Here is a 12,131-nt window from a genome sequence, read left to right as displayed (position 1 = left end):
CTACTATTCATTTGTGAAGAGAAGGAAGAAAAAGAGACATTGATCGAGCTACACGAGGACAAGAATAAAAGAAATTGATCATATTCATACACCATATACGATCAGGGATTGGAGGGTTCATGGTTCAGTATCAACTCTGTTTAAGTTATTTTTAGGTTCAGCTATCGTATCGTGTATTTAGAAATTGAACAAAGGGAAAAAAGTGAAAAAACGTGTTTTTCCCTTCCCAAAAGAGAACATAGAGCCTTGAAAAAGTGAATCCCTGTTATTTGCCCTTTTATCGTGACAACTACAAAAAAACACCCTACTATTCTACTCCGATACATATATCGTGACAACGCTAGATTGTTTGGAAAATGGATGGTTATCAACAATTATCACGTACAAGCGATGTATTTTCACACTAGAATTTTCTTATTTTACCGATAATATGTACGATAAATAATAAAAATAATTTTTTATTTTCATTAATTTTCTAATTAATTTTTCTAATTGATCAAATATCTTTGAAAATTTACTTTGATAAAGTATATCAAATATTATAATTATTTTCTTCTTATTAATTGCTTAATAGTTCGTTTTTTTTTCTTTTTTTCAAGAAGAAGCTTTCTAAATAAATGCCATTGAACGTTTCCCTGTTGCACGGTCAAATGCGTACGCTGACGTTAAACCGGTTGCCTATGTACAGGCGCTTCTAGTGCAAAATTAAATCGCTCGAATGCAATCGCTTGAAAAATACATTTCAACTTCTTTCGTTGTCTCGGTGACGAGAATCGATCTCCGATAAAGATAACTCGTACATTTTTTAATAAATAATGTAATCTGTTACGTATTGTATCTGATACATACAATAAATTCAATATTAAATTATCTAAAATATATACAGAATTATGTGTGCACAATATTTATAGGTTGCACTTTAGAGAAAAAAAATAAGGAAATAATTCAAAGTTTTTTTTTTTCTAGTAGTATAAATTCCATTTTTTTTTTTTTTTATATGTGAATAATTATACGTATAAAGAAAAATAACTTGACAAATAAAATTGTCATTTTATTAACATTTTTCGTATTTCAGAATAAAATGGAGTTTAATGGAAAAGAATATGTGAAGAATTAAGTAGGAAATAGTCAGATTACCAGAATACTTTCGTGACCAACAGTAGATCACATTGCGACGATTCTGCATTCCGCGGCACCGTTCTACTGCAATAATTAACTCTTTAACTATGTAATTAGTTTCAGAGAGGAAAGCACGATACTTGATATCGCGCAACGCAACGAACTTCCGTACACCTCTATTAAAATAATATTTTCCAACGATCTGTGTCAAGCCTCCACAATCTTACTTTTCAAGTGTATCGAAGATCTCAGAAATTCAGATTGAAATTGCTTTCCGGCCGAAAAACGCTAGAACGAAAGAGATATTCGAGTTAATTACTCTTTTATTTCTTTATCAAACAATACGTATAATTGTACAAAATTTACCAATAAATTTCTGGAAAATACATCGTTTATAGAATTTCAATTATATAATTTCGTAAAATTGAAAAGATTGCTTCGAATTAATTCGATAATTTGCTCTTCTTTGTTATAAATTTTGTTCTAAATTTCATGTCATTTTAATAAAATTAAAATTTTTTATTTATAGATCACGGTAATATTAACTTGATTAAAAAGTAATCCATTGTTTAGCTATGTTTTGTAAATTTACGCGAAGAGAGATAACATTTTTTCAAGATATTATCGTAATTTAAAAAATATTTGAATTTAAAATGGAAGATAAATCTAAAAGTAATGAAGTAATTTACATGTTTAATCTCTTAAAAGGAGAAATTTAAGTTAGATTAGGGAATGATAGTTGTTTTTCTTTTAAATAATTTATATAAACATATTGCCACAGAAGTTTTTATAAACGCTATAAACAAGCATTCTTTATTCAAGTAAATTATATATATATATATGATCATTGAATATTCAGATTAAGTTATTCGCAAAAAGATTTCATACAATCAACGACATTTATTCACAATATTCTCTTGAATCAAAACTAGAAAAAGAAGAATAATTATCAGTTTCTCTCAAAAAATTAAATTAAATATCATTATGTTCATAATACATCACTTTCTTTCTATAACTGGTCAAACAGAGTTTTCAATTATTTATTGATCTTATTATTTAACAACACGTTTCTATAACGCCTAAAAAATTTAAAATATCTTCTAATTCTATAAAATATTAATTAAAATTCAAAGAATCGTATAAAAATTTTTGAAAGAACAATATTACGTATTCTGTATCTGCTTCGTTCTGTACGCTTTCGATTCGAAGGGTACAAAAACGAAACAGGTTAAGGATCGTTCGAGTATAGTTCGATTTAAATGTCAAATGAAACTTGGCTGCGAGACCATCTTATCGGCTGATCCTTTAAGCAGACGTTTAAATCTTCTGCCTTCCGTATCCGCCGGCCCAATTGTTCGGCTCTTTGCCTGTTGTTAACTCTTAATCGCGTGTCTCGATTGGCCCCCGCGCCACTTTAAATCCCCCTCTGAAGAATTAAACCGTGACGCGTTCCCTTCGGGGGATTAATCCGTCGACCAGCTTTGCGAAAAACTTCAATCCCCGGGTAATCGTCCGACCACGGGCCAGGAATTCGACTTCCGGCGAATTTCTAACGAATCTTTGATCCGTCAGATCTAATGGACGAAGTTAAAGGTGAATCCTTTTGGATCGATATCGAACGATGGAAAATGTTACTAGACAAGATTACCGACCGAGCATTCCTATCGACGTATATATACTACATTGATAGTTTCGTTTGATTCTATTATAGAACGTTCGATTATAATTTACGATAACGTAATTCCAATCGATTATCGAATTTCTATTCCCTTTTATAACGGTCAAGTAAGTTGTCATTGTAATAGAAAAGGAATCTGACCTAATTTGTAGACATCCTATTATATCTTAACCTAAATAAGTCTGAATTATTCACCGAAATACTATTCAATCTCGCCAGAATATTTTTTTTTTTTTATGATGGAAAACTAGGCCATAACCTAAAGACGTAAGTCTACAAAAAGGATTTCGAATAATTTTTTATAGCAATAGGAAAAAAAAAAAGAAACATCGTATCTATTCTCGGAATGAATGAACTCAAGTTTTTTTAGAGTTGAAAAAGAAGACGCACTTGTGGATACTTTTGTCGGACAATTCGCCGATTCCATCTCCCCTCCGGTCGGCGCCATTCTCTTCTGGTGCACCCGGTTTATCATAACAAAAGTTTCTCGATAAAAATTCCCCCAGGCGGCCATGCTATGCGAGAATCTCGCTACCCCGTTTTTATTTATTCACAGCGTTTCCCCTCTAATTGCGCTTTCCCTGGGTATTACGCATTCATGCCTTGAAAGACGCTCGGAATATCTTAAGATATCCCAAGATTACGCGGCGTCGGAAAACGAACGAGACGTTCGAAGATTCTTCTGGCTTTAACTTAATACTGGTGAAAGCGTATTATCGAAATGGCAGAACGATACGCGTCTTAAGTTTGCCGATAAAAACGTGATGTGTCGTGGTAGAAATCCAGTTAGACAACGCTCGACAAAAGATCTCGTATAGTTTCCCTCGTGTCTGTATATCTAGGGAAATATAACTAGAGTAAAATTTGATTTTTAGATAATTAATTTCTTAACAATGATATCCTAACGTTTTAAAATGTTTTATTAAAAACTCGTTTTCCTATCTGAAAAAAATAAATAAATACAAAATATTATTTTATTGTCATATATCTAGGGAAATTCTCCAAAAGAAGATATAGGGAACTCTCCAAAAGTTCCTACATATCTTTTCTTTTTTTGTATTTAATCCTATTGTGTCATTTGACAAAATATACTCACGATCATCATTTATGCAATCGCGAATAAAATCTATTGGCAATCCAACATTCTCTGACGTTCGAGATAATCGAATAGTTCTTTAAACGATCGGTGTATTAGGTCAACTTCAAAGCAGAATCCAAAGATAACCTCCAAAAAGTATTAAATTTGAATAAGAATGTCCGATAAAGTCGTTACGAGAAGAGAAAGAGGAGGATTTTTTAAAAGGAAGGGGCGCAGCCGAGGAAGAATCGATAATGAGGATCAATCGGAAATCGATGAAGACAAGGACGGAAGAACTGGCGTTATGTGTCGTTCTACCTGCGTGCGCCCATTGACGATACACGGCCGCCACAATGCTAAATCACCGGATACATTGCATCCGCCAAAACTTATCGTTTCCACGGCCGGAATTTCCTTCCTTCCTCTCCCAGCTACCCATAAATCGAATTAGGATCCTATAATGGCAGGCCGGTAAAACCTAACCTACAAATATAACTTCATTGTACAAAGCATTCTTATTTAACGACACATATTAAAAGAATAATACGAATTATTCTTTTTCATAAATTGATCTTTTTAATCTTATCATATTCTAGAAGACAGAAAAGTGACACAAAAAATAAATTTTTTAAAAGAATAAAAATAATTCTCTCGTTATCGCTCTCGTTGAAATGACATCGATAAATCTACAAACTTTTTTTCCCTTATAAATTCATTACTTACTAACTTACTAAACAATGACGATATCAAGATGGTCCACCCAGTTATTGATCCACTTCCAAAGAAGTTAACAAAGAATATCCTGAAAAAGATTTGGTAAAAAGGATTCGCTAGATTGCCAACTATCGTTGAAATATCATTCATTCGAGAACAGGAACCTAAAATCAACCGCAGGAACTCGTTCGTTCTCACTCCCTCCCGCCGTCTCGCCCCGATCGAGGTTCGATTCCCCGTCAACGGGAAAGAATACCCCTCCTCGTTCCTGGCACACGTATCTATTTACAGTGGCTCGTTTCCTTTCCACCTGCTTCTCCTCTTTCCACCACTCCTCTTACACTCCCGTTTAATCCGCTCGGTGGCGCTCCATCGACTTTTTTTATCCACACGTCCAAACCATCCATATACATATATACACACATACACACGAGGTCCGAAGCAACGAAGTTGGCACGTCGCAACAACGGATGAGATCTAACGTAGCTGCCGCAATCGGATCGGTAATTAAACCGGATTCTACTGGCAAACTGCAAAGCTTTTCCGGTTGGACGCCCGCAAATGGATCGAGGAAAAACAAAAGAGATTCTATTCCATTATACCGTCTGTTTGATCCTGGATGCCTGTTCGCGCTACATCGATCCTGGGTCCTCCTCAGTCATCGGTCCAGCAACTTTGATAACGAAGCCTTTGATGAGATTTCCTTTTTAATTTGACGACGATTTTCTTTTCTATTTTCAGATTAAGAGATATACTTTGATGAGGTTAAAGTGAGGTTACCTTCGTTAGATTATTAATATTCGGATTAATGTTATACAATAATGATTCTCTTACGCAAATTTTGTTATATAATTTTTTTAATAACTTTAATAATACAGTTTCGCTTCTTCTAGTCTCACTTTTTCTTGAATAACCTATTCGACAAAATGGTAAAATTTATCAATATACAAATAACATTCGTTCTTTGCTTACCATTCAATATCTTACAGTTACACAACACCGTTTCTCTTATTCAACTCCTCAAGAAATAGTACACGTCTCTTCACTGTCTCAAAGTGGATCGTGAAATCTTGAAAACAGAACCTACCCTAACGATGTTACGCTTCACATGTTCAATGAACTCACGAGAACCGCTTCAAGGGGTTTAATTTCGGCCTGACTGATGTGTATGGTAACCCATCCCCACTCGGAGAAATTATACGGTTAGATATATATACAATCCATTTTGATGATATCAAGGTTTTCTTTGGCTGTCGGTAGGTGTGGCCAATTCCATTTGAAAACCGACGTCGCATCGCACGAATGGTAACATCGAGGTAATTAGCTTCTATAACTAATTACATTCACGTGGAAACTATTTTACCAGTGGTGGCATGGTAATATAGAGTCACTGAAGATCGGTTATCTTTACTGCCGTTTGAGTGACTCCCCTGATTACCATGTTCATGTAGATAGTGCCTTTCGCTGAGTGAACAAAGTGGCATCGCGTTAGCCTGCACGCTTGCAAATGACATGATTGTAACTAAAGTTCGATCCATCATTTGTCTGTATATGCGGGAATGGAATGACAGGTTTAGTTTATAACAAAGTTGAGGTTAGGTTTGACATTAATGTCAATATGTCAATAAAATTTTAATTATAAATACTTATATCTATTTGTGAAAAAATAGTAAATCAATTACAGCCATAATGAACAGTTAATCAATATATAATGAATAAAATTTGCAATTTATTTTTAACAAATTTTTATGGTGTAAACAATGTGTTTAAATTTTTTTAAACTTTATATGGATTATATTACCTAATTATATTGCCTAATCTATCTGATATATATAGTTATTACTATTATATTATATATTCATTTCATATTCATCAAAGATGCAAATTTCATTGGAATTTTTGAGTATTGGATTTGAGGTTCTCTTTGAAGTTCTATGCAGAGATGGAAAGATGGCACTCGCAGCAGTACAAGGGCAAAAGATCTTACCTATTTGCTTTGTGTAATTTAGTGTCGCGTTGCTAGAAGATCTAATCTTATTAGCGTGGTACTTTTTTAATAAACGTGTCTATTCCTTATGAATTTGCATTGGATCTACGAAAAATAACGAATCAAATTTGCATCTCTTTTCATAGTTTTCTTTCCTATCTCATATAATTCCTATTAAAAAAGTAATGTAGATAGTTTGAAACTGAACGCTCATCGGTTGTGCGGCAGTCATAATGCCTACATGTTTCGTCAATGTGACTTGGTGCCTTCCTTTGTATTCTTCTCCCTATTCTCTCACCGATACTCTATTGTAAACGTGTGTCCATTGTAACAATGCATTTAGAATCAGAGAAAAGAATCAGAACTGTGAAATATCGCATGATATCGTTGACTTCATGTAAATTCTGTTGAATTACGTTAAGTTGATTTATAGTCATATTTTTTTAGTAAAATTTATTTTCTATTTTTATTATAAATAGTATATATCGTATAAGAAATATTCAGCCATTTTTACCCATTATATTTTCTTAAATTAACATCGAGATAAAAATAAATTAAAATTAAATTAAAATTAAAAAAAATTAAATTAATTTTTCTTAAAAATTTTCCTATTGGATTTCTCGATGATTCTAAGTACTATTCTAATGATTAGTAAATTCTGTATTTCATTTTCATCGTGTGTGTAATAATTGAAATATTATAATTCACAATAATTAGTACAAATGTGTACACGTACTTGATTCATTCATTCTAACGTATTCAATGATATTTTGTTTGACCATTCATGTTCGTTTATATATGATATATGAATACTTTATAAAAATTTTTATACGGTTTATCAAGAGGAATTTTTTGAAGGATTCACAATGATCGCGCGTGCAACTAGAACCGTTTTTACAGGGCCAATCGTTTGTTTCACACGCGCGTTTTTGTTGGAATTTTTTCGATCGATCGAATTTAAGCAAAGAAAGAAGCTAGTGATGCAGTGACGACAAATAGACGAGATTGAGCGTATCGTTAATTAATCACGCAGGAACGAGTAATCAGAAGCTAAAAGTTTTCATTTTCCTTCTTGTTTCGCCAGTTTAACCTTTTAACGAATCTATATGATTCTTTTTATTGTATGCAATTGCGGGCCTTAGTGCCAACTATTGACTGAACTATAAAATAAATATTTTTTTTCTCTATTTTTCTATCTTTTTTGAATGAAAATTTATAAAAATAGATAAGAAATTCTTCTAAAATTAAATCGAGTTAGAATAATTTTTATTTCTAACGAATCTATCTGATCACGTGATGCTTTTTATTCTATGCAATAGAATTGATATGAATAGGATTGCTTATTATTGGCTGTGAACTTGATCCATCTTCTTATTACTTTTTATTTAATTATTTATTATACTCATTATATACTTTATACTTTTAAATAAATGGAAAATTAAATTTTTTCGTGTCCTTTCGAGATGAATAAAAATAGGTAAAGAATCCTCGAAAAATCTGGGAAAGTATCTGAGAAATTATACCAAGTTGCACATTCCGTAGTTACAGGAAACGAGAGTAATCCAGTGTAAATAAGCAAACGAACGGATTTATTCGCGACAGATAACCCAGCCGGGATGGCCTCGTCTTAAATAATCTGAAAGCCTGAAGTCCGCCGCTCCATCGCCCTGGAACTTTCTGGGAAAGTTTCAGAACTTCGTTTATTTAAGGGGCTAGAATATCTCAAAAATTTTCCAGACAATTTAATTCAATAATGATCAACGAACTCGGCTCGTTCATCCATCGATGGAACACGTCTTCACCCGACTTGAAAATTCTCTCCAATTTAAAAAAGAAGAAATTTAAAAATTTTAATATAAATATATATATTTTTTAAATTTAGAAAATTAATATTAATGCATAATTTTATAACTTCGCAATTCATTTTTTATTTTCTATTTTTTCCTATTTTTCTATTAACACGCGTGCCTCTCTCACATATGCATGATTTTACTAAGTAAGTTAATGGTTATTAACTGGAATCACGTCAACGTATTTTGCATAAATTTGAAAATTATTCTAATATTTATTATATTCCTCAAATTAATGTTAAAAAAATATATGTTTGTAGAAATAACAAACAAAAATTTAACATAAACCAACGACAGATGAAGATCTTTATACAAAACAAAAGTTTTTTATTTAACGTTATTTTTTTTTTTGTTATCAAAAAGATGCCATTTTTCATATAGCATCTTGTAAATAAAAATTATAACAATCGATGAGAATATTTTAAATTATATTTTAACTTAATATTTAATTTTCATATTTTTTAAACTATAACGCATAGTAAAAAAAAAAAAGGGACCACCTTTATTATACGGTGCTCTTACAGCCTGTCAGAGTCAGGCCTGTCTGCGTGCAAACGATGACCACAAAAAACATTAGATTTCTGTCTTTCACACTCTGTGAACGCATCTTTCATCGAGTTTAAGCCGGTGATTTGCCACATCGGTAAGATCTTTGTCGAAAATTAATAACGACTGCATTACCGATCGATAAAATTGCAGTGGAAAATAGCCGAAGATCTCTCGATTTGTCGGATAAAAAGCCTATGTAAACAGTACTGCCATATGGCACCTACTGGCGCATTAGACCAAAGAATATCGCGATCATAGAGTGATTAATCACTAGGGCGCGGCGTTTAATCGAGATGAACATCGTAGGCTTTTAAAGGAAAGCATAGAACAAGTTAGATTATCTTCAGAGCTTAGGAATATATCTTAACATTTTTCATAATTAACCTCTAAATCTAAATAAAATAATTTAATATAATTTCATAATATTCATACATAAAGACCTAATACCTAAAGAAATAAATAGTTATTCTATTCTCTTCCACATAATTTTTCATAATTAACATTCAAACTGTAAAATTTTTAAATTTATTCCATTTAATTAAAAACGAGTTAACGTTTCTCAAATAAAATTTGAAATTTGAATTTGGCGCCCATAATGTTATCTAATGATATAAAAAATCAATGTGATGAAACTGCGAACATATAATTTTTGAGCTAACAAATTCTAACAGTTAAAACAATTATTCGCTATCTTACAAATTAAAAAACTTTTTAAAAAATTTAAAATTTATAGTGCTTCAAACCAGTTCAATTCTAAAGAAAAATAGAATTTTCCTTTTTTCCTTTGCATCGAAGTACAGAATTAAAGTCGTTGTTTGAACAGAAACAGTCCGAGGCTTTTCAAGGGAAATCTGAGACCAGTGATCAAGTGAGAAATTTGTGTCCGATCAATCGTCAAACCGTAAGTGTATCTTTCTCAGCTATCTTCGCTTTATTTATCCGGATCAAGTAGTTCGTCGTTTACTGTCTGACAGCGTCGCTTTGATATCGAAGTTCGGTGCGATCGTCGTTAGTTTGCACGATAAATACGACGCCGCATCGAGAGGTCTGACCAAAGGAAACTGATGCCAACTCTGCCGTGCAAATATTGGCTTTCGTGTAAATGTGCGTACAGACAACGACGACGACATCGCCTTCGTCGACGGATCAGCTCTTCTCTCTGTTTTAGCCATATATGTCTCACGTTCCGCCTTTTCCCTAAAGCCGCGGGCCAGACAAAGAGAAGAGCAAGATGTATTTATGCGAGAACAAACCTTTAAGATGGCTTCCATGTATTCAGAGAGTAACATCGGAGAATAACGATCAATTCAGATGACAAGGCCAATGTAGACGTACTAAATTTCATCCATATCCAAATAGTACTTGATTCCTTTGTCTTGAAACCATTCACTTTCTTATTATTTCCATTATTTTTTGAGGTTAGCCCGCACACTTATGCGTCAAAAACTTCCGATAATACTTCACATTACACAAGAATAACCTACGTAAATTATGGAAAGATCAATATAAATATAGTAATTCAAATTATATTTTCGAAGATAGAAAATATGGTAAATAGAATACTTTTCAAAGTTAACTTTATACACCTACCACACATGAAAACTTCTATCATACTACTTCGTGTCATAGCAGGTGACCAATCTTTCACGTAAAATTTTCACAGACTTGATATGGACGAACTTGAACCTAACCTAACTTTCGGCCCTTCTAACCTACCAGTTCCACAATGTTAATTATTTAAAGCAAACTTAACCTGGTATATCGACCAGCTCTCAGAGAAATACGGCCAAGATCAAACTCGACTCCAAAGGAGAAAATGGCGGTCGCGTGAAGATGATCTATATATACAACGCGCACTCGAAGTAACCGGCCACGTAAATTTCTTCATTATAAATTCCTGTCGCGACCTGTTATTAGAGAAATTTATTAGCTTTCCGTAAATGCGTTATCGGCGAACTGCGATCTGCAATTAGGGGGAATTTGCATCGCAGAAGCAGCTGCCACCAGTGTATATCGTGATCGAATGCGCACGCACGTCGCGCGTTCAAGAATTCGCGTAGCGATTCGCGTACGACGGGCGAATAATACTAGTCCCTTTGCGCGTCTCGAGAATTTTTTATCTCTCCTTTTTGCCGCTGTCACGCACACCCTCTGTATCCGGTTCGTGTTGTTCCATAGTTGTACCAGGAATACAGGCGGAAACACCAATCCTCGTGGGCGTCGATAAGCCGTGTTTCAATGCGTTACAAAGGCCCTTCTCGCACGATGGAAAACCGCGTTCCCACCTTTCATCATGCTTCCTACAGGACGATTCGCACGTTACTTTTCCCAGGCCGATTGGAAAATGACATGTAGACCACTTCTTGCTTTCGAATGTATCGTCGAGTGCATCGTGAATGTATTTTAAAATGAATTTTAAGAAAAATTATTATTTTAATATTTCTGTAATTAGTTAGCAGATTTTAAGATTATAAATAAATCTTAGGGTTTCTAATTAGATTCTTATTGTTTCTTTAAAAATATTTTTCTAATTAAGTAAATTTTACGTATGTATTACGAATCTAGTGGTATTCTAGGGATTTTCTTTTATCTCATCCAATTCGTTCGAAACTTTTCGTTGGTTGATTATAACGTTCTAATAGAGAATTCTAGAGAATTTCCCGATTGTGAAAGTTTTGTATCCTTAAAATTTTCCCCCAATTAGGTTTCTATCCTGTAAAATACAAGTGCGGGAAATTGAAATCAAATACCTTGAAACGAAGTGCCGTAATTAAAATTTAATCCAATTGGTTAGGTACCTGTAATCCGACGATACCGGTTGAGGTTTAATGAATCAATTAAGCGACAACGATCGAAAAGTGTAATTTCATTGGTACAACGGTTAAACAAAGTTCCTTCTGGGTCGAGGATGAAACTCCCTACGCTATATTTGCCTCGCATCTCAGGTGAAACTAGTGTTATTACTTGGTCTCCGATGTTATTGTAGGGATTCACGCGAAAACGTAGAGAAAGAGAGAGAGAGAGAGAGAGAGAGAGAGAGAGAGAGAGAGAGAGAGAGAGAGAGACAGAGCTCGTATTGTTATAGGAAAAACATGCTTGCTCTCCTATACTGTCTCTTTGTTATTCCAGATCTTCTTTCTCTTCTGATTTTTCCTT

At 33.5% G+C, this 12,131-nt stretch overlaps 1 protein-coding gene across 4 annotated transcripts in view; it reads right to left on the bottom strand.

Moving 5' to 3' along the window:
- LOC122717297 overlaps positions 1-12,131 on the bottom strand; it is a 102,747-nt gene that overhangs the window by 17,989 nt on the left and 72,627 nt on the right. Inside the window, exons 1-2 of one of the 4 annotated variants that reach the window (XM_043941237.1) lie at positions 10,566-10,852; positions 10,229-10,455 (exon numbers count right to left, since the gene is read on the bottom strand). The exons of the other annotated variants lie outside the window; for them this stretch is intronic. The gene's annotated coding sequence lies outside the window, so the exon portion shown is untranslated. Of the gene's footprint in view, positions 1-10,228; positions 10,456-10,565; positions 10,853-12,131 lie in introns of those variants that run through there. 4 annotated transcript variants of the gene reach the window in all.

This window comes from Apis laboriosa, unplaced genomic scaffold (genome assembly GCF_014066325.1).
Source record: "Apis laboriosa isolate Shangri-la unplaced genomic scaffold, ASM1406632v1 scaffold4_cov146, whole genome shotgun sequence".
Classification (NCBI taxonomy): Eukaryota; Metazoa; Arthropoda; class Insecta; order Hymenoptera; family Apidae; genus Apis; species Apis laboriosa.
Note: the sequence above shows the minus strand (reverse complement) of the source record. Positions and strands in the feature narration are given on the sequence as shown.